General features: G+C 42.9%; 1 protein-coding gene across 3 annotated transcripts in view; it reads left to right on the forward strand.

Moving 5' to 3' along the window:
• GRAP2 (GRB2 related adaptor protein 2) overlaps nucleotides 1-23,599 on the forward strand; it is a 61,147-nt gene that overhangs the window by 4,710 nt on the left and 32,838 nt on the right. Inside the window, exon 1 of one of the 3 annotated variants that reach the window (XM_032492293.1) lies at nucleotides 18,343-18,851. The exons of the other annotated variants lie outside the window; for them this stretch is intronic. The gene's annotated coding sequence lies outside the window, so the exon portion shown is untranslated. Of the gene's footprint in view, nucleotides 1-18,342; nucleotides 18,852-23,599 lie in introns of those variants that run through there. 3 annotated transcript variants of the gene reach the window in all.

Consider the following 23,599-nt stretch of genomic DNA (forward strand, 5'->3'; position numbering starts at 1 on the left):
CATCTCACCACCACCCCATCTCGCCACCACCCCAGTTTTAAGTTACTTTAAGTTATTGAAAATCTGGCAGCGTAGCTACCAAAATATATTTTAGATTTTGTTTATCAGAATAATAGCACTCTATTAAGCATAGATGCGTATATTTATTGCATTTATATAGCTTCAGGCTCTGGAGAAGGAAGTTCAAACATAGGAGAGAATGCTAGCCCTGAAAAATGCAGCACTCCGAAGGAAGAGGAAGGCAAAAAAACTGAACGGATGATACAAGAGGGGAGTTAAGAGATCTCAGAACCTTGGGGCAGAAGGTATTTTGACATAGTCAAGGGGGGAAAAATCCCTCTCATTTTTCACGTTACTGTACTGTGTAAGATTTTACCACTAAAACACAAGAGTCTAGCCATTGTCAGATTTATAAAAACCACATTGGATTTCTTTATGGGACGATGGATGAGTCCTGTCAGTAGGTAACTTCCCTGGTTGGTTATCTCGCTCACTCACATATTCCGTCCATCAGGCCATGGCTTCGGAAACATAACTATACAGAGAAGGCCTCATCGACCAGGTAGAGGTCCCTGTTCCTTCATTAGCATTAAAAAGGGATTCCAGTGCCGTCTGTTCACTCCTTCAATTGCCCCGTTACAGAAAGCTCTCCAGAGTAATTTTCTAAAGAGAACTAAAAATAAAGGGGGGAAAAATCCGACATTAATAATGTTTTTATGCATTTCCAACACAGTCGTTGCTGAATTGATTCTGCGTTTTTATGTTTTTTAATGAAAAGCAGGCTAATTGATCAATTGGTCATGAATAATACTTTTTCATTTGTTTTCCTCCCCACCTCTCAGCCTTCCAGAGCCACGGGCTTAACGTAGCAGCCTGCAAACGGTTTATGATTTGTGTCTATTGTCTAGTGCTTTGTAGGAAAATACTAGAAACAAACTGCGGGGAACTCAGTAGGAACTCAGTGAATAATAAGTAGCTAGTTCTCTTATTCAACGTGATTTTAAAGAAAAATCTTTTTGAATAACTAGGAAATATTACTAGGGAAGAACTAATAGGAAAAAAAAACCTGGTTGACTTACAATTTGACATTTCTATTCATCATTTTGTAAGTCATAGATTTTTAGCACTTTGTGGAGCAAAATGTGACATCAGATTAGCTCCTCTCCCCTAAATAGATTTATATTCTAAAAAAGTGGATTATTGAATTAGTAAGGCTAGCAGGAAGATCTCAACAATACATTAAATCTAAGAAAATTGTTATGTTTTAATGTATTATAGCAACCCTTAAGGTTGATCGTAAGTATGTTGAGATCCAAAGCAGAGCTCTCCCTGGTGGTAGTGAGGTTAGAGGTGGAGGGGAGGGTCAGAGACACATTTAGGAAGCTGAAGAAAGCTAAAGAAACTCTCTCAAGAGGGAAAAAAATGCCTAGCACTCCTCCTCACACACCTTTACACAGAATTTCCAGAGGTCCATGGATTCCCCTGGACTCCGCCTATATGTCCTTAACAGGAAAAAATGTCCTTTATCTGGAGTTTTTTTTACCCCGAGTCTTTTAAAGCTCTAAAAAGCATTTTCACACATTATCTCATTTGATCTGACCACATAGTTTGCCTCTCATGTTGCTGAGTGGGAGAAGCAAAGCTCAGGAGTTTCAGCGACTTGCTTGAGGTACTTTTGCTAATGTCCGCCAAGACTTAGGACCAAGGCTGTAACATTGTGGCCCAGGGCTACTTCTGCTGCACTGATCTGGGCCCAGCATTTGGGAGACACAGGAGCCCAAGATGAAGGCTCTGGGAATCTGAATTCTGGCTCTACTGGGAACTACCTGCGTGACCTTGAACAAGACTTGGTAACTTCTCTGGGCCTCAGTTTCCTTCTTGGTGAAGTGAGTGGTTAGACCACGTGTTTGCTGAAGCCCCTTCCGTTCTCTGTTGCAAACTACCTAATCCCCCTGGGTCTGAGAGCAGAGGGAAGTGACCTTTTCTGTGACAGATGGCAAGACCTTTCACCCTGCCCTGTAAATCATAAGAGCTGGCATTCAGTTCAGATGGGTTTCTTTGCAATGGCCAAATCCTGTTAAAAACCATAAACATTAATAGTGTTTTTGTGAGCTGCTTGAGTGCGGTTCTGCTGGTTGCCTCATTTTCCTGCAGGGCTGACTGTCTCCCAGCAATTTTGCTCTGACTCTGTGCTCTGCATCAGACAGACATACCACGGTATTTTATGATCCCTCTTGGGTAGTTCAGAATATAATATGGAAATAAAGATCGCTGATGGACTTATTTTGGGCTGATAGAACTTATCCTTCTGAAATGGTTATTTCTCTTGAAGGACGCAAATCTTCCACCTGATTTTCCATCATTAAGAGTTATTTCCTTTAATGCCCTGAAATGGCTTGGAAATTGGAGAGTCATGAGAGCCCGCAGCATTGAACGCAGAAGCCCTGAGACAAGGAAGAACAGAACCAACCCCTTTACTTTGTGGGCTATTGGAAGAATCTTTGAGTCAGTATAACTAGCACAAATTTGTAGGTTAGCCTTTGTTTCAGATTTATAAAAAGTGTCCATAGCGTTTGCTGCCAAGTGTGCAAAATCCATGATATAGCCCCAGTTTAATTTTGGATCTCTCCAGGAAGAAAAACAAGCAGAAAATTCTCCTGCTCCATAGGTCAGTAAACCAGAGTTTTATAATATCAGTTGTCAAATGGTGGAAATTCAGAACCAAAGGACTTCTGTTCATCATAGGAACCACCCTGCTCTTGCCTTTTGGAATAATCTGAACCACGTGCTATTAGCACAAACAGGCAGCTACCCCAGTAACCAAGAAGGTATTGGTCTCTAATTGTCATTTATAGCCAATGATAGAAAATTGGGGGCCCTGTCTTTTTGCTCACTGTGTTTTCTAACTGAACGTCAGGCTGGCGAGTGGAGGTGTATCAGCTTCCTGCAGGGAAGTGTATAATTTGCTCTGTACCGTGTCAGGTCATTGGACTGTGGGAGGTAATACTGTCCGGTGATGAGAGTGACGGAGCATGAACGTAGCTCCTGGGTTCTGCGCTCCATTCTCAGCTTCGTGAGTGAGTCACTGCACCCCATCCACCCTTCTGTCCTTGAGTGAAATGGTACCATTCTTTAACCTACTACGCGGGAGACTTAGGAAGAGCCATGCATTGCTACCCTCAAAGCATGTTTATGTCTTTGCTATACTATAAATATGCTCTCTTTCATTTTAAAAATGCCTAACATGGTGCTTTCTTATTTAAACAAACTCATTTTGTGGAATCTCTATTTCTTAGACCAATATTGTTAAATAGACTACTACTAACTCATTTTATAAACCAGATATTGTATGCTGTTGTGACTGGGCACTTGGTACCCTGTAAATATCCAAATAAACAAAGAAGGAGAGTGTGTGAAGTCAAAGAATCTCCTAGCTGGAGAGTAATCCCCGAGACGTGAAACAAGGAAGATGGGGCTCTTAAATAGTAGAACGGATGAACAACTTTCATTTTAAAATGCAAGCTGTAGGGAAAAGTCAGATACACTACACAGCCAACTTTGTCAGCTTGTATTAGTTCATAAAGTGAAGGGTCAATTAGGTGTTGTTATCATCAAAAGGGCACGCTGTAATGCTTTGTCATGTAGACACTATAAAAAAAATGACCTACCTGGTTACTTTAATTCGTCTTTTGGTTACTGTCAGCAGACACCCCCTCAGTCTCTAATTCAAGGTAGCCAGACGTACTGAGAACACATAAGGTAATAAAAACAAAAGGCAAATAGGGTCCTTTTCCCTGAGGAACTAACGAGCTATTAGGGAAACTAGGACAAAGGAGAGAAAATGCTGCCACAGTGCCAAGCTCCTGAGGAGGAGCTGGAGTAAGTGGCTCAGGGCGGGGCTTTGTAGGGAGGGCTTCCTGAAGGAGGTGCACCTGCAGGCAGATGGAGATGGCTTGGCAAAGAGGCATAAATGCATCCACAAATTTGTGCACTTCAAGGAAATCATAGGCGGAACAGAGTCTTCTCTGCTAAAGACCTGTTCATTTTGCCAATGACAAGCAGTAGAGAAGGCGCTTGTAAATCTTTTCCTTAGGGATCCAGAAATTAAACTGCTGCCACTGGAAACTGTACTTCAAGGTCTTTTTCTTGGATAACTGGTTCTTCTTTCAATTCTTATCATGTCCCCTAGTCTTCTTTTTTGAACATAAATATCCTTTGTTCTTTTAACTATTCATCCTATGATGTGGTTTTCATGCTCTCATCATTTTAAGTGTTCACCTCCAATGGACTCCAGTCTAAGGTCCCTCCTAAATCATGGTGCTCTGCTTGGGACTGAGCTCTCCAGGAGTGGTCTGACAAATGCAGAATACCATGGAGTAGTCGCCTCCCTTCATCTATACCCTATACTTCTATTAACATGACCTGAGATTGCATTAGTCTTTTTGGCATTCAACACTGCTGACTCATACTGAAATTGTGGTCAACTCATACCCATGAGTTCCCATGCACTACTATTAAGCCAGTTCGTCCTTATTCTGTCCTTGCGCTATTGATTTAAAAAAAAAAAAAAAAAAAAAACAGCCAAAAACCCTAGGCACAGAGGTTTAAAGAGACATTTAACTCTATTACACTTGATCAAATTGATAACAACCTATCAAAATATTTCAAAGCACATTAGATCTCTTGTCCCAAGGTGAGTACTTATCTTCTGACCGGAGGCATAGCTAATCTCAACACTGGATCCCTGGAAGAGGCCTCCAGCAGGTCAGGACTTTATTATCTACATCTTTAGACAGATTAGCAAACCTTAATCTTCCTAACTGTAAACTAGGAACAAATGTGAACGGCCCTTTGCCTCCCAAGGACGTGCAACAATGAGTCAGATGTCAGTAAACCTCTAAGTCAAAGTTCCCAGAGGCAGTGTTATATGAGAGGAGAAAGATTTTATAACAGGCTTCTGGCAACTTTCCAAAGATTTGATTCCCCTTATCACTATACGTTACAGTGAATAGCATTCTTTTTGCAACTGTTTTAAAGCTATAACTGAGGTTACCTGATTTGGGGTTATAATAACATCAGGTGGTGTCAGTATAATTTCAGCACATGACTATTTGTCATGTGAGGAAGGTATATGAATCTGTTTCATTGCAAGACTCCATTTAAAGTGATTCTTCTCTCTCCATCCCCTCCTCCGGGCCCATCCTTACCCCTAGCCTCCTCCTTCGTGAAACAAGGGCAACAAAGACCTTGAAGTTTAGGTTTCCATCAGACTTTTGGAAACCTTTAAAAGTTTTGCTGGGGGGAGGGTATAGTTCAAGCGGTAGAGTGCATGCTTAGCATGCATGAAGTCCAGGGTTCAATACCCAGTACCTCCTCTAAGAATAAATAAACCTAATATCCTCCCCCAACCAGAAAGAAAGAAAGAAGAAGAAGAAAGAAAGAAAGAAAGAAAGAAAGAAGTCCTGTCAAACGAATTTAGCAGGTCACAGGTTTTTGTAGGTAACTTGTATAATATTTATAATTTCAAGCTAATAGAAATGTCACATTTCAAAACACATCTCTGTGAGCAGTTTCATTCATTACAGAAAAGTTCAGGAACATCTATAATTTTCCAATCTGTCCTTTTAATGCAAATTTTAATGTTGCTCTCATAACCTTGTAATCATTAAGATTCAAATAGCCCCTCCCCCACCTCTCACTAGTGATTGTGACCCAGGGCCTTGCCACTCAGTGTGACATCTGGGGACCAATGGTGTTAACATCCCCTGGGAGCCTGTTAGAAATGAGTATCTCAGACTCTGCCTCAAACCTACTACTGAATCAGACTCTGATCTTTAAAAAAATTCCTCTATGATTCTTTTGTACAATAAAATCTGAGGAGAACTGATCTGGGATGAAGGGATTTCACCCCATTTTAGCCATCATAACCCCATTTTACCGCCCTTACCCACTGTGTCCTGGTGCAAAACTTGCAAAGTACCATGTGGTGTTTACTAATAGTTTAGAGTCATTAGTTAAAATTTGACCAGATTTAAATATTCTATATACATCCAGCTATTTTTCAAAGTTTCTATAACTGGCTTTAAAATGCTCTTGCCTTTCTGGGTTCTGGTCACAATTTAGAGGTCAGGGAGGGGGGCTGCTACTGGCATCTAATGGGTGAAAACCAGCAATGCTGCTAAGGACCCTATAACGCACAGGATGGTCCGCATAATAAAGATTTAACCAGCCCCACATGTCAGTAGCACTGAGGTTGAGAAGGCCTGTTGTAGACGCATGTGGTTTGTAGAAAAGGGCTCAGATATGCAATCATTCACAGCAGAATGTAAGAAAATGAAGCCACGTGGCATGTCATCATGCGGCCAAGAAAAGAACAAACGACTGGCAGTGGTCTGAGTGATGATGGTGGGGACATGGGGGGCTGGGAGTAGAGAATCCAACCACAGGTGAGAGGAGAGATCTAGGGCAGGTTATAATCAGTGTCCTGTGCACAGCCGGCTTTGGGTAACAGGGTTTGGCTTCAGAGATTGGACACCAAGTATGAATGGGGAGAGGGGGTGGTATGGGCTGGAGAGAGAGAAAGCTTCTAGACTGGGTACTAGATGTGATCTCAAAATCATGTTAGACCTGGAGAGCAAGAAAGGAGTTGGGGTGCTAGCATAGGAGTACGTGGGTGGATTTCAGGTAAATCCAGTAAGACGTGGACTTAGATTCAAGGCAGAATCCCACTTGCTAGAATGGGACACCTCAGAGCCAGGCCAGCAGCTGGGGGTGACCTGATGCACAGTTACCTGAGTGTTGGGCTGGAGTGTGCTTCTTAAATCCCTCCCAACCAGGAAGAGGCTTAGTGCCAGGTGTACGGTATGGCTGACCTTAAGTAAGAGGTCAAGTGCTTCCAGCTATGGAGAAAGATGGGCAAGAAACAAGTCGGTCCCGACACTGGCTGCTGGAAAATCATGGGATAAGAACTGGAACAGAACTTGAGGGGGTCCTCCATGTCATTTCCCTACTGCACGGCATCAAAACCATTTCAGAAAAATGACCTACTCTTCAACTGTAAAATTCCAAAGAAAGATTTCTTAAGGACCTGTGTTGATGCCTTCTAATCCATCTAAATCAACACTTCTTCCCCATTCCTAACCCTGGATCACCTCCCCGGATGTAAGTCGACTTTCTTTCATCCCACCTGCACATGATGAGCTTTCTAACAGCCCGTAATGTCGAATAACACAAACTACCTTCACAACTCCCGAAGGCAGTCTCCCCTTCTCTAAGCTAAGAATCTCCATTCCATTAGTGTGTCACCCAACCTCTGGACCCTCTCGAAGCCTTGCCTGCGTGTGATAGTCACCACCAAAATGTATTTATTAAATCTACAATGTGTGTCAATTGCCCTTTTGACCCTAGAATGCAAAGAAGGAAAAATATAAAAAGAGATACATGGTTTTGTTAGTTCTTATTAGTCTCTTTTCTCTCCAAGGAGTTGTCAGTCTTTGCCGAGTTCATAGTCTAGATGGAGCAAATGTCCTTAGGCTAAGTTCTATTGTAACATTTTAGTTGTCCTGCAAATGCTTTCACTGTGACCCTCACCTAAGGACAACAGAGTCCACTATCATATAAAATAGCTCTGATGTGAGTTTAGCTGTAAATAAAACTGGGATAAAGGCATTTGTTCAATTCCAGAGAAGGCATTATACTGCCATGTGGGTTTGGTTTCCAGTGAGCTGCAAAACAAAGTTCTTTTCCACGTAAAGGGATTTATTCAGCTGAATGCACTCACTTTGCTGCAACTGGATTAATTTCATTTCACATCATGTCTCTAAGTAGAAGAGTAAACTGATTTGCAGCTGGCTAAATGGATATGTTGATGCATCCTACATCAGTAAGATTTATTGCAACTAGATTACAGCAGTCATGGTACACTAGTTGTTTTCACGTCTATAAAGTAGCTGCAGAAGGGCACCATTTCAGTGTATGCATTGAAAAACAGTTTATCAAATGTACAGTCGATGGGGATGTGGAATGAGAGAGAACACAGGTGTGTAAAATGAGAAAATGTTATTAAAAATACTTATTTTATTCTATACCTGTGTCCTAAAAGCCACCATTTTAGATTTTTGAATCGTGTTTCACACGGCACTGCTCAAGATATATACCCAAGCCCACTCGTGGGGGAACAAGTATTGATCATGGGCTTGTGTGCTCAGCACTGTGCTGAGGACCACCACTCACCCAGCACTGGGTCACCACCCACTCACTCCACCCTCTACTTTCTTCTGTACGCTTGTCTCCCCAGTATCTCTCTCCATTTCCAAAACCACAGGCTCACCACCCTCCCGGGACTCTCAGTTTGTGTCTATGCTTGGGACCCCCTCCTTTCATTTCTCCCAAATTGCTGCCTTTATCCTGGCTCGTGCTTCTAATACAATAAAGCCGCCAGTGGAAATTTTTCTGATTTCTATAACTAGCAGTTATTTTCAAAGGAAATCGCTTGTGGAGATGAGCCTGTGGTGTCCCAGGGCTGTTATATGGATCAAATGTAATAATATGTATAAAAAAGCCATTTGTAAACTGTAACATGCTCTCCCAAAGTAAATTATTACTGTATTATATGATTTTAAGGTTTAAAAAGCAGCCAGATTATATATAAAAGTTCGGTAAGACTTGGTAACCCAGTTGGAAAAGAAAATTAGAGAATTTGAGGTCTTGACCTCTCCATCAATAAGTTAGAGGCCTCCAACTTTTTTTTTTTTAATAACCAAAGCATGCCCATTCTGTTGAGAACACACTCTGGTCCAAGGACTGTCTGCTCATGATTCTGGAACAAGGTCTTCCCTCTTGCTTGAGTTTCCCCATCCCCCACAGTCACCTTCCAAATCCCAGCCAACCTTCACAGGTTAACCCCAGACCCACTCTCTCTCCCCAGCTCTTCCCCAGACAGAATTCATCTCTTTCTCCCCAGCGCTCAGCCTCAGAATTATTTATGTAGGTATTGATCTCCCTGAATCAGCTATGACTTGCTAAAGAGCAGGTCTGTTTCAGCATCTGCCAGGTCCTCCTTCCCTTCAAAGAATGAAAGTAACAGCTCAGAGTAAAATGGCCTGAGGGTAAGGGAGAGAATTCCACGGGGCCAAAAATGTTCTATGAAGAGGCTTTATCCTTGGAGGCTGGTCTCAGATATAGAAATGTCCTTACCTGGGCAACTAACTGTAGGACCCTCTGAAATAGAACGGAGTCTGTTAAATAGACTCCTAAAAACCCTAGGAGTGGTGGGTAGACAGAGGCTTCTCTCATTCTTTGTACTTTTCTGTACCTTTGAAATATCTCATATTTTTAAATGAACATAAAAGACCCTATCCTACTTAAAAGTTAGTGAGTTGAGTAACTTTCTTTCTAACTTGATTTTCAGCCTCAAAATTTTCCTGTATTTTAAATTAGAAAAAAGTCATCCTTTGCTTTCCAGCTTAGCTGTATTTTATCTACTGAATATGGTACCCCTTGAAATCAATGGTCCATAGACTGTGATCCACACAATTCCACACTGCATTGCACTTGTATTGAAGGGAACTCCTTGTGTAGTGTGGGGCTCTTGGAGGATGAAAAGTGCCACTTTTTAGAATATTAAAAAAAGTACTTGAGCTGTTTTGTTATTTTAATACTTTACTGTTAGCAGAACAGAAAGTCTTTCTTAGGAATCATCTCTAAAACAATTAGCCATGTTAACCATTGCCAAGTACGTAATAGGTGCTCAATAAATATTTTTTAAATTAATTAAAATACTGTGCCCTTCTAAATGAAAGATAACTTCAGTCATTTAAAATAGCCAGCAATGGGTGTAGTTTCCAATTGCTGCTCTTTTGTGTTCATTAGAAATCATAGAAAAATAGGAATTTGAGGAAAAATTCAGATGTTATGGAAAGTGCATTGATGAAAGCAGATTATAATTTTGTTTATAGTGATTTGATATACAATTATTTGAGGGATTTATTGTTAGCATGGACCAAAGCTGTGTTGTGACTATAATGGAAGATTGGCCCAGAGCCTTTACCCAATGCCAGACTCTCCAGCATCGCCTGTGTTCTTTCATCAGCAGCCTGGCCCCCCCACCAAACTCTGCGATGTAGTCCTGGCACAGACCCCTAACCTAAAACTCCAGCCAATTTCCCTAACTACGTACTTCTCCCCTTCACCTGCCAGATACTTCTTGTTCTCAGACACTGCACCTTGAAATCGGGGGCTTTCAACGAGTTAAAAAGGGAAATATAGAATTACCTGGCTTATCAGTATTTTAAGTACCCTTGTAGACTTAAAGTGTTCTTGTATGAAACCACTTGAACTCTTTCTTAAGATATGCTAATTTTTTCTCTCTTTGATTGAACTGTTAACCTTCTGGATACATGACTAGTTATTACCTCAAGTATGTTTGGAACCACTCCTGCCCTAACCATTCTAAAATGTAATTAGCATGAAGACTTTACTGTCGGAGCACAGCCCCTCGGGCTGTGATCTCATTAGACGGCACAAATTGAGCAGAACTGTGCTTGCTCCAAGCTCCAAAAAAATCTCTAAGAGAAATCCTCAGCACCGGGGGAAAGGTTAAAATTGCTGATTCTGTGAGCTCTCTCTTACCCATATATTTAATTTGTATAACGAGCCAAACATAGAGAGGATTGTGGTTCTTCTGTTTGAAAAATGAAAGCAAATCTGTTTTCTCAGAACTCTGCTTATGCAACATGTCTGCTCTCACAGCTCTGGGTCACCAAAACAAAAATAATATGTTTTAGAGCTCTAACTCCCCCCTCCCCCACCTCCAAAGACATGCATAGCCTTTTCAGGTATCATCCCACAACGACAGATGTTACAGAGAATGACTGGTCTCTAGGAGGTAATTCACAAACATGGGAAAGCTGAGGCCCAAGGAGATGCAGTAAGTCACAGGCTCTTCACACCCCTCCCTGAACTTTCCCCATCTCTTCCACCATAGAAGGAGCTCGTTACTTTCTGAATTGAAAACCATTGCATGCTGTCTGCTCAGTTATGTCAGTAAACGCTCCCAAGTCTGGGACCAAGCCCAAATGTTAGGAAACCTTACATGAATAATAATGATGCGTTCAATCCTGGGATCCCAAAGGTTATCATTTCTAGTTCATTGTGGGGTACTTTGGATGCCCCAGTTGGGCCCTAAGTGATTGGAATCTCCAGAAGGCTGCCTGATTCGACCATTCCCTTCATTTGTAAGTCTGTAATGTGTTTTAATGCGCAGAGATGTGTCATATAAACAATAATTTCTCATTATTATAATAACATTTGTCCTCATTTGCAAAAATCTTTCTGACCTGAATTTATTCATGTCATGGTGTTTGTGCAAGCAGTCTTGTTTGCCTCTACGATATATTAATAATGCATTAATTAGCTTCCCAGTGCTGCCCAAACAAGGAACAGAAAGGATTTATCTAAATCGTGAAACATGAAGTGAAGCTAATACTTTGTTCATTATATTTTAAGAACAGTCTCCGCATTTGATAGTGTAGCAAAATTTAGGCCTGATTTTTAAGAGACGATAGCAGAAAATACTGCTTAATTGATAAAACATTTCTTTAGCACCTACTCTGTGAAAACTCTACGAGGCCAAAGAGGCTAAGAACGGTGAAATTGGCCAATTTAGTTTTATAGTCATAGTTAAAAGGCAATAAAGGGCGAGGTAATATGAGAGTTTTGATTTAGTGTCAACTAGCTTAAGTACATTAGATTGAACTGTATGAAATGGACAATGCCTGACCATTTTTAAACCAAAAGTGGCCATTTCATATGATTCAACCTAATATTAAGGTACTTTTGTCATACTGTACCAGCTCCTGAAACATGATAGTGTTCATTTTCTGTTTTTAAATTAAGCGATTCAAGTTGAAGCTGTCATTGTTAGAAAGTCAGCAGAATGTAAACATCGGTCAGGGATTTGACTTCTGTTTTTCATATTCACTTATTTTTGTAGACTCAGAAATAACATATATTATGTAGTTCTAACATTTGTTAAGTTAAATTAGAGATTTCGGTTGATTTGGTTTAGTCAGGGGACCTGTTCTTCAAGCGTGATAGTCCCAGCTCAGTTCTTCCAGCCACTGCCTCTGTGAGCTTCACGCACAGCTGTCCTCTCTCCCTTCTTGTCTGCAGGGATGTGTGATCGCAGAACACTTCGCTTTTGCATATAGGTGTTTCTCTATGGGAGATATTAAATCTTAACATCCAGTTTTGCTGGCCTGTCCCTGAATTACAGGGCACTGAGCAGTCAGAACAGGGTATCACCCATGTATGCCCTGAATCCATTCCTCTATTTCCTTCAACATTTAACAAATATTTACGAAGCACCTATTTTGTGCAAGTGATGGAGTCAGTCCTCTGCCAAATATGAAGTTGTATGGACAAAACGTGTGCATTAATATAAATTTTAATTAATATTAACTTAATTAATTTAGTGCTAACGAAATACCAGGAACTTCTCTGAGCCCTTGACATGTATTAGTCTATTTAGCCCTCCCCAAGGGTTAGATCCATGGTTAGATCCATTTTGAAGATGAGGAAACTGAAGCCAGACAGGTTAGGTGAACTTCCAGAACTCAAACGCTTGGTCAGGACAGCCGCCGTTTCTCTGGTTACTATGGTGGCCCCGATGTTAGAAAGCAAATGCTTTTCCCAGACCATGAAGTCAAAGTGGGACAAGTCAGCAGTGCCTCCTGATGCCCTAAAATGGTAAATATCCACCCAGGCCGACGGGTGCAGATGACAGAAAACACTCGCACCTGTCGCACTGGGTTTCCTCCCAGCTCAGAACACTGAGAAGTGCCCCATGAGGCCCCGAAGTGCGAGTCGGGCACATGCCACGCGCGCTGGCCAGAGCACTCCTGCCGAGTCACATCTTGCCCCAAATCTTATCACAGCCCTGCCGAAGATCGAAGGTGGGGCTCTAGCAAGATAATGTTCACTCATCTTCCCGTTATGCCCAAGGTATGAACCCTGATAACACATCTAAATTCGAAGAAAATCAACCGAAGCCATCTCAGTCAATTTGAAAAGTCTAGTGACTCATTCACACCCTTTTCACAGGGCTCCTGCGGGCCACCCCAGTTCTCTGAACCAGCCTCCAGGCTCCTGCAGCCCGCATGCAGCTCGGGGCTCAATCACGCTCCTTCGCAGATCCGATGAGTGTTGACTCCCTTCTGCACAGACAGTTGCTCAGCAAGCTGCCCCTGTTCTGTGCTGACAGTGACCCCACCGCTTACGTCCCCGAGGCAGGCTAAACAAGGTCGCCTTGGAAAAATAAAACAGGGAGGAAGGTGGGGGCTTTTTAGCCCCAAGAATAAATTCCATCACTCTGAAAGTAAAATCATCGTACCTAAATGTGACTCGACTTATGTCAGGTCTTGTAAATATATGCACACGTGTGTATGCTTAAACTATGGGTGCTGACTGCTGGAAACAAAACAAGACAGCTTACCGTCTCATTAGAAGTACAAGAGCTGGTAGGCCAACTCACCAGAATAAAGAAAAATGGGTACTCTAACTTCCATAGACACACACACACAATAGTGTAATTATGCCCACAAGACAGTTAGTTGTCCTTGCAATGACGGACAGTTAATGTTTTCAAGGATTTTATTGTTTAAATTTATTTTTTAAATTATTATTTATTTTTATTTGTTTGTTTGTTTATTTGGGGGAAGGAGGTAATTAGGCTTATTTTTTTTTTTTTAATGGAGGTACTGGGGATTCAACGCAGGACCTTGTGCATGCTGGGCATGCACTCTACCACTGAGCTATACCCTCCCCCTCTTGTTTAAATTTAAACTGGTCAAATGAGCTTATGGAGCATTTGTGAGCTTAAATTTAGGCCTCCATTCTCAGGTGCAGGGCTGGTGTCCATATCAGCCCTACTAAGGCAGTAAGCAGAGTAGGTGAGGGCTAAGTCTCAGGAGCCAGACAGCCCGGACTGGAATTTCAGCTCTCCCATCTCCCGGCTTGCAGCCCAGGTAAATTTCTCTCCGTCCCATGCCTCCATCTCCTCATCTGTAAAATGGGAATAACTTAACTAAAAGGAACCCACATGGGTTTGCTATGAAGACCAAGTGAAATAATACGTGGTAAAACACTTAGAACAAGGCCTGGTTCAGAGTAAGCCCTCAACACATGTGAGTTATTTGTAACAGTAACTTGAAGTGGGCTCACATGTCCCAACAGGAAGCTATTAAGTTCTGTTTTGTTTTTGACTTGAATCTTTGTAGCACTTTAATCTTACTTCTTCTTCTTTTGTGTACCTGCAGAAGGAAGATGTTTAGCCATCCTTGGAGTAATCTTTCTTTTCATTAAAAACCATTATTGTCTCTTCAAGCTTCTTTTCTGCAGTAAATGATCCAGATTACTTAATCGTTCTGTTTTACATGCCTTAATCATTTATTTGAACTTCTCAACCATCTCCAGATTTAGTACACACAGAAATATTGTCTAGGAAAATTTAGTTTTGAAATCCCTTATCATCTGCAGTCCATTAGCTCAAATGTTTAAAACCATTGTTCATAAGATCAAAGTTAAGTCCTTTACCACATGTGTCAGTTGGCTTCATTCTGTTATACTGCCAGTCACCTAACTCTCAAATGCATAGTTCAGCACAAGCCAAGTCAGATGAGACCATAGGTCATTCATTCATTCATCAAATATTTATTGAGGGCCTACTATGTACCAGACGCTGTGCTCTGCTCTAAGATTACAAATAAGACACTTCCTGCTTGGAGGAGCTTACAGCTTGGGAGGGAAGACACAGAAGTAAAAGAAGTATGGCAAAAGTCTTGCATGAGATGCTGTCCTTGAAGTGAGCCGGTGCCAGGATAACCTTGGGGAGAAGGGAGGGAGAATTCAGCATCTTGGTGGGTCTAAGAGGGCTGCGCGGAGGAGGAGACTTTGGAGCTATATTAAAGGATGGCAAGGATTGACAGGAAAAGAGGAGAGTATTCAAGGAAGAAGAAACCGTTAGTTTCCATGGTGCTGGTGTGACAGGGGCCAGGATCTAGGAAGAATGCTGAGACACGAAGCTGCCCAGGTCGGCTGGGGCCAGGCCTGCAGCAATCAGCCCAAGAATCCTGAGCTCCGTCCTGCAGGCCTGGGGAGCCGGGGAGAGAGGGGTGATTTACACGAGTCATCCTAGGAGCCATGAAAAGGGGAGACTGGAGGCATCTGAGCCTAGAGTCAGAGAGGAAAAACAGGTGGCTGAGTAGTGGACAGATTATAAAGCCTGCACTGAGGAGAGGGTGAAGGAAAGAGGGAGTCAATTTTAGGCATATTTAAAGGGTAGGGTTTAGAGACCCAGTAGGGAGGGGTGCCAGATTTGGGAAATACGAAGAAAAGAGAGGGAGGAGTCCAGAAGGAATTCCAGGTTTCCAGTGTGGACCACTGTGAGGGCCACAGGGCCATATAGTACCATATGGCTCCATAGTACCTAATGGAGCGAATACAAGTTGGCACAAATCCTTCTCCTAGAAATGCTTCTTGAAGTCTTGTTGAAGGTCAGTAGGGAATGTCAATGTCGTGTGCAAAGAGCAGTGAATATATTCCCTGATAGTTAACCTTTTTAAAAATACCCCTTAATATATGTGACTTGCATGAGCTAAGATAGTATTCATGGAAGAGTCTTAATTTTTCATTTTCTGGAAATTAATTTTTCCAGATACAATAAGATGTTAGCATTTTTTCAGTTATCTGTGCCTGACATGATAGGTACCTATTTATTTGTTTACTTATTTAATTATCTGTCTCCCCTGCTGGAAGACAAGCTCCACGAGGCCAAGGACTTTGCCTCTTGTGTTCACATCTGTAGCCCCAGCACCTAAAACAGTGTCTGCCTCATGGTAGGTGCTCAGTAAATGTTTGTTGAGTCAATGAATGAATTTCCACTCAGGTGAGAAAGAAATAATCACATCCTTTACTAATGAGGAAAGAAAAGGAAAAAATCTGGATGTAGAACAATTTTTCATGAACAGATCCAATTTGCAAAGATGGAACTGATGTTTAAAAGCTATTTTTCCTCTTGAAGCTCTACTTCTGGGAAAATCACAGCTGCCAGCCTAGATGGCGGCTTTAACTGCCCAGTTACAAATTCTGCACAGCAGGACATATGGGCAGAGCTCAGCTTCCTTAAATGCTGTTGGTTCAGTAAGGAAATGGGGATCTTCCTTAGTGACTTAATGCCAGTTTCCCTTTTGCGAAAAACCCTGTGTGTTGTTCAGCGGAACATGGACAATAAAACCAGAAATCTCGGGGCCAGAAATTAAGTCTCTCATGCTCCTCTCTGATCAGGTGATGTTAAACCATTTCTACTTTCAGGCTGGAGTGTTTAATCATTTTCCCCTTTAAATTTAGCAGAGTGATTATTCCTCCTGGAGGATTGCACATATGCTCCTTTCTATCTGTGAAATAGCTCATTCCTGGATGAACTTTAAGCTCCTAAGTAACGCATGTAAAATACTGTTTATGAATCGTAGGAGAAATAGTCCACAGTCTCATTACTCCAAAAGGGGTACACCAAACCAGTCTCTCAGAGGGTCCTTTTTTTTCCAAGACGAGGGAAAAAACTTCAACCCACAGCACTATGATAACAATGATAGTAATCATACTTCCCGTGGATTTTACTCAGTCGTCTCATAGAGGCTACAGTGTAGGAAACCCATCTTCGGCAAGCATTTTCCGTGAGCTGGATCCCACACTTGGTCCATATGCTACAAAGAGGAATGAGACTTGGGGCTTACAAATTAGCTGGGGCTTCAAGACAGAAACCACAAAGTAAAATTAATAGATGCTAGTGAACGACATGGCCAGTAAGCGCTATACAGGATTCTGAAAAGGACAGGGTAATGGAAAGGACAGGGTCAGAGAAAGACTGTGTTCCCAGAGGAGATGGACTCAAATCTGAGGTGGACCTGTGGTGGGGGCTGGAGTGAGACGGGGCAGAGTGGTGGGGACAGTCGTGGACGCCACTGCTAGGGGTCCCACCTGGCTGAGGTGGAGGCTGCAGCAGGTAAGTTAGGGATTTGAATGCCACTCTAAGAATTTGGGGCTTGATTCTATAAGTAAAGTGGAATCGTTGAGAGGTTTTGAGCAGAAAGGATGTGAGCCAAGCAATGCTTTACAGAAACTAAATCAAACAGAGATTCATGCTATGAATTTAATCGGAGGTCTTCAGAACTGAGATAATGAGGCCATGACCCCGGCTGGGGACCCAGTAGGACATCTCCATCAGGCAGTACATTCCTGTGAATGCCTCTGAGGGGCTTCTATGAAACTGCATTCAGTGTGCCTAGCTGTCTCCGTACTGTAGGACAGTGATGCTATGACGCTGCATGCTGCTCGGAAGTAGCCTCGTTCCTTTAAAATCCCCACGGTTTGTACGTGACAGGCCCAGGTGTGGTCTGTCTGCAAACCTCACAGAGTCTAGGCACCTCAGAATATAAAACCTGGTAGGAATCTCAGAGCCCGCAAAGCCCACGCCTCAGTTTACCCATCCAGAGGCTGGCCCTTGCTCAGTTTCACGCAGCTCGTCTGTCAATGTCAGGGTCAGGGCATGACCAGCTCACCCTTCTGCACTCCAGCAAAGCCTCGAAGCTGGTCTAAATTCTTCTTTGAGATGGGTGTGAGCACATTCTGGCAAAATCCAGAAGAATCGGGGCCCTAACTGAGAGAGTTGGAACTCCTTTCCTCGACTCCTCCCAGAACCCCCACCTAGATCCAGTCCCTGCCTGAGCCCCCTCTTCATTCTTGCAGCTCCCTGCCTCGATGCCCTCTCTCAACACCCTCCAGCTTCTAGTCCTCCACCCACACCTGTTGTTTCTTGGGTCCTGCCATCGATCTTGCTGGTCTCTCTGTCCAGAACCCTTTACCATCCCAGCTTAGGCCTCACCATCTTTAGGAGACCCCCATGGCCTCAGCTCCTCCCCTCGGTGGATAAGGTCTCCCTCCCTGCAGCTCTGTGCTACCCCACCCAGGGCTCTATCCCCATGTTTCCTAGATGTCTTATAATTGCCTGTTATGTGCCTGTCTCCCGCCCTTCAGCTGTGAGCTCCCTGAGGGCAGGGACCATGAGTACGCATCACTGAACACCCAGCATCTAGCCCAGTGCCTGGCTCATATGAGGCATTCAAATGTCGGATGAATGAATGAATGGCATTTGCCTTCTTGGTGCATTCAATCAGTTAGTAAATATTTATTGAGCAACTACTTATGATCAGTATTGTGGTATTCACACTTACATATCAAAAGATACCAATGCACTCAAGCTCCAAATTATACACGCATAAGTTACACATAGGGCGTGTTCACATGCACACGTGGCAGAGACTGTGTACATCTACAAACACCAGAGCTAGCAAAAGCAGTCAACTGTGTGCCAGATGTCCCTGAAATTTGCAAAGAACTGAGAACCAAAAATGACAGTTAGCTCCATAAGCCCTATAAAAGAAAAAAAAGAAAAAAGAAAAAAACGCTAAAGAACAAAAGAACCTCGAGCAGAAGGAAGTAGCTATGGTTTTTTTTTTTTTTTTAAATGCACTTGAGCTGGGGGTAGGGAAGATTTATAAAAGCATGCTATGCTGGGCAGATTCGTGTAAGCCTGAGTTCCTCAAGGGTTGGCTTTAGGAGCTGTTAGGAAAATTCATTGCCATGCACGAGTCAGGGGATTGTTTTTTATTCCACTGGAAATTGTTAACGGGGACTGCATTAGCGGCTCCTTATCGCTTTGCCTGATAGAGAGACAGCAGGTTCTGGAACCCTGATCACTGCCAATTAGGGGAGCATTGTCTGGCTGACATAATCAAGTGAGTATAAATGTGTTTATCGTGATTGGAATGGGGAAGGGAGAGAGCAGAAAGACTGAGGCAGAAGCTGCCACCCTTGACCAGCTCCAGCCTGGAGGAAACTCAGCCTGTCTGTCACCTGGTGCTCAGTGGAAGCGGTCACCGGCTTCTGGGGTTGAATGGGCAATTGAGAATTCAGGACTAGATTTCTTTTCCCAGAAGGGGCCCTGTCTCTCCTTATTTTTCCTCCTCACTTCTTCCCTTTTTTCACGATCACTTCTGTGAACACTGCAGAGGGAGAGGAAACCAGATGCCGTTGATCACATTTTAGTTCTGCCCTATCAGCCAGCTGTGCTACCCCCACCCAGCTTATCTGCAGCTCCGAGTGATCTCGGGGACAGTTGCCGTGACCTTCTCTGCCTGCCTGGGTGTGCGAGTCCGTTGGCATTGGGTTTATTTCATTGCTGACTCTTGGAACTTTTGTGGGGATATCTGTGATGTGTCTTGGAGCTGGGGTGGAAAAGACCCTGATAAAAATAGTCCCCGGAAGTGGACTAGATGCAGGAGGAATGTCTCACATTTAAATAGCTAAAAGGGGAAGCACATTGAAGTCACATCTGGTGGTGGTCTTGTTGTCTGACTGGAGAGCAGGGTCTATGTAAGCATCTGCATAGATTTCAAAACACGGGCTGCCTCTGTTCACCTGTAGACCAATGGCTGGGGTCTGGTACCAATGGCCAAACTGCATCATTAAGGGGCAGGTCAATTGCAAAACTGATCTCTCGGCTGGATTTCAACTCTGGTCAGTGCAGAGCAGTCAAACCTGGGACATTCCCCCCTCACCCTTGACTGTTTGATAACAGCATTTACAGGACTGAATTGATTTCAGCGATTTCCTCACCCTTCGTCAAGTGTTTGCTGCTGTCTTGGCACTTGAAGGCTGAAAACCCTTTCCAATGGCTCCAGCGGAGTAAGGACCCCTCTTCCCTCTGTCCTGTCCCCTTCAGTTTGTCTTCACAACTGCAAATTGCTCTCAGCCTGTCTTCTTGAATTTGACAGCAACTCTTTTATTACTTGTAGTATACATATCATATTTGGTGATAAAAGGGAAAGTGTAGATGCACAAAATAAATAAGGAACCCATGTAGGAGAAATGCCATTTTATAGAGATCACTCAGCCTTTAGGCATCTGACCACCCTTATTCAAACTATTCCTGCTAAATTTTTCCTTTTTCCACTGCTCAGGAATTGTCAAGGCCAAACTCTTCAGTCAGCTACCAGAAATATCTATTTCCTTTTGCTTTCCAGATCTTAATGGATGAAATATTTCTTTTTTTCTGACTTCTGCTTCTTGCCAGATGTATTATTTTTTGAGAACGTGAGCTCATTTATCTCCAAGGGAGAACTACAGTCATTCCATATTTACCCGTTAACAAATTACCACTTACAGTGAAAATACAGAGGAACTCTCTCACTCTGTGAATAAATGGGTTATTCTCACTGGCAGAAACTTGGTTGATGGACAGCCACTGTTCCGTTCAAGTTGGCTTCATTTTCTCTCATTGGTTTGAAGCAAAGAGATTCTTGGCTCTGTCTTTGAGTCTGCTTTTGAGGAAGGTGCCTATCTCCTTCGGATCTGTTGGTTTTGTGAGCTGGTTCGATTAACCTCTTAGCATTTATTGAAGATCCTATTGCATTGGGTTCTGTGGGTTCATCTGAAATCCTCCCTGCTTGAAAGTTGGATGAGTCACTTATCTGAATGCTGACTCCCTTCTAATCCATTGGTTTTCTGCTTTGTAGACAAGGCCATGATATTGCCATCTGCCAAGAGATAGTGCGATGTCGTAAACTTGAGCTTGAGTTCTGCAGTCAATGAGACCCAGGTCATATAGCAGTGCAACCTTAGGCATGTTGTTCCTTTCTTCTGAGCCACACATTCCTTGTTATAAATGCTGATGGGAACAGCACAGCAGTCTATTTTTCTTTGCTGTTCTCCGTAATGATACAATTGCCAAACAGACAGAAAAGAGCCTGGTCTAACTGCATAATGTTGGTGCAAATGACAAATGGCTGTGAGAAAGTGTTTTTGACCTGAGCGCTTAGGTGGCACTTGGTGCAGTGTCTGCTGCATGTCATTTAGTTACAGGGATGAAAACCTCTCGCACACACACAAAACTCCTGACCCAGTTGGGACATTACATCTTACATCATGTTGACTCTGTATTCAGAGTACTTCTTCGGAGGAAGTGGTGAAAGAGAAGATAGAAGTCCAGTTAATAGTACTGTACCAATGTCAGTTTCCTGGCTCTGATACTATACTATGGTGATATCTTTATCACTGTTGGAGGAAGCAGGATGAAGAATACAGGGGAACTCTCTGTACTATTTTTGCAGTTTCCTGTGAGTCTATAATTATTTCAAAATAAAAAGTTTAATGAGAGAGAGAGGAAAGAGAATGGGGAGGCAATTAGGAGAAATGAATGCTCATCTTGGTTTTGGTCCCCGGCTGGATAAGTATTTATATTTTGTTTACCTCTTCCTCCCCTTTTCACTTACAGATTTTGTGAGCAGTCAGATATAAAAGCTAGGGTTCATTTCTCTATAGAAGAGAAGAAAGAAGTAAAATGAGCCAGGAGAACCCGACCAACATCGGGTTAGAGGGCTACTGCCTGCCCCTGCCCACACCCTTTACCTACAGACTTACCCTCCGCATCCACACTCACCTTGTCCTCCTCCCCTCCCGATCGAGGGGAGATACCCCACCTGCTGCTACCAGTGACCTCCTTCACCTGCACAAGGCATCCATGCCTTCCTGCTGTTTCCAAAGGCTCAGCCCTTCTACATAATCTCCCCATGTGATTTCTTCTTACCTGGGGTTTTAACAACCATCTAGATGAGAATAGCTCCCAACTTTATGGGTTCACTCAGCCCTTTTTGCTGAGATCCACACCTACAGCTTCAACCCCTGACTATGAATCTCTACCTAGAGGTTTCACATTTTAAACTCCTTCCAAATGATCTTTTCTTCCTATATTCTCATACCTCCGAAAATGTTATCGCCATCTGCCATATTGCTCATGGCAGAAAATGAAAGTCTTTCTAAACCCATGCTGACCAATACTGGCAGCCACTAGCCATATGTGCTACAAAGTACTTCAAATATGGCTGGTCCAAATGAAGGTGCACTGTGAGTATAAAATACACACCAGACTTAGGTTAGAAAAAAACCACAGAATAACTTTACTATTTTATACCATTTCATGTTGAAATGAGAATATTTTGGATATATTGGGTTAAATAAGACAAATTATTGAAAATAATTTCCTTTTACTTTTTAATGTGCTAGAATATTTTAAATTACATACGTGGCTTGCATTACATTTCTATAGAGCAGTGCTGTTCTAGGCTCTTCTCTGCCTTTTAGCCACTCCTAATTGGTCAGAAAGTTAGTGATTCTCTTGAGTTAAGACAAAGAACAATGTTAGAGATTTTGATACATGTGAACCTGGGCAATTATTTAACCTTTTTGAACCTGTTTCCTTATTTGTCAGATGGATATAATAGTAGTTCTTACTCCTTAGTTTCTTGCAATTGCTGAGTGAGATAATACATGTAAAACACTTACTATGGCATGTGCAAAGGCCCAGCTCCAAGAGAAAGAGCATGGCCTCTCACTGTCATATTTCAGGCCCTTATCATTTCTGACCAAGACTCCTGCAAAGAGTTTCTCCATCTCCAGTTGACCATGCCCGCTAAGCCTTCATTCTGCCACCAGAATAAACACTTCCTAAAGCAAATGTTGTCAAAATGTTTAGTGAATCGCTATAGCCCTTGGGATAAAGCCCAACATTCTTGGAATGCTCTGGCAGGCCCTCCATGTCCTACCCACTGCACACGGAAATACCAACCCCATCTGGCCAGTCTGCAATGGCCACAATGAACCAGCTGGGCTCCCCAGCTCCTATTTGCACGTACGACTCTGTCTGTCATGTATGTGTCCTCTGCCTGTCCACAAGGCTCAGTTCAATCGTCACCTCATTTGGGAAGCATGCCCTGGTCCCTCCTGTGCCTGTACCCATCCCGGGCTGGACTCCTTTGGGCTCCTCAACCACTTTGACACCATTATCACACTTGCTCTCATTTGTTTGGTCAATTGGTCTGTGTGCCCTGCAAGACTGGAAGCCACCTAAGGGCCATCAGGAGCTCCCTAGTCACCTCTGCATCTCTGTGCTGAGCACAATCCCCGGCACAAAGTGGGGCCCAGAAAATGCTTGTTGAGTGAATGCTTGAAGTCTAGGAGAGACTCCTGAGAAATAAGAAGAGAGAGAGCCCAGTGAGGTCAAGCAGCAGGGACTCTGAAGACGAGCCCAAGGAGAAATTGCCCTTCTTGGGCTCGCAGAGTTAAGAGAGAGAAGAAAGAATCTGGGCAAGGAGTCAGCAATGGAGGATTCGAAATAAAAGACTATAAAAAAGAGAAGTTCATGATAACACAGAACCACGTCTGGTACTGTCGGTGGTTTAGTGACTTCCTCTGTGATTATTCTGGGAAGAGACAAGGCTCTAGGAAGGCACAAATCATATAAAGAAAGGCTGAGGTACCAGCCACCCATTCAAGGATTATTTGTCATCGGGACCAGATACACAGTGATGCAAGTAAATGTCAGCCTGGTGACTGCATGATGGGACTACTAATCGTTACTGGGGCTGATGCCCAGAAATTTTTTTTTTACCTTGGTGCAAATACCAAGCATGGAAAATTTTGACAACTT

Source organism: Camelus ferus, chromosome 12 (assembly GCF_009834535.1).
Source record: "Camelus ferus isolate YT-003-E chromosome 12, BCGSAC_Cfer_1.0, whole genome shotgun sequence".
NCBI lineage: Eukaryota > Metazoa > Chordata > Mammalia > Artiodactyla > Camelidae > Camelus > Camelus ferus.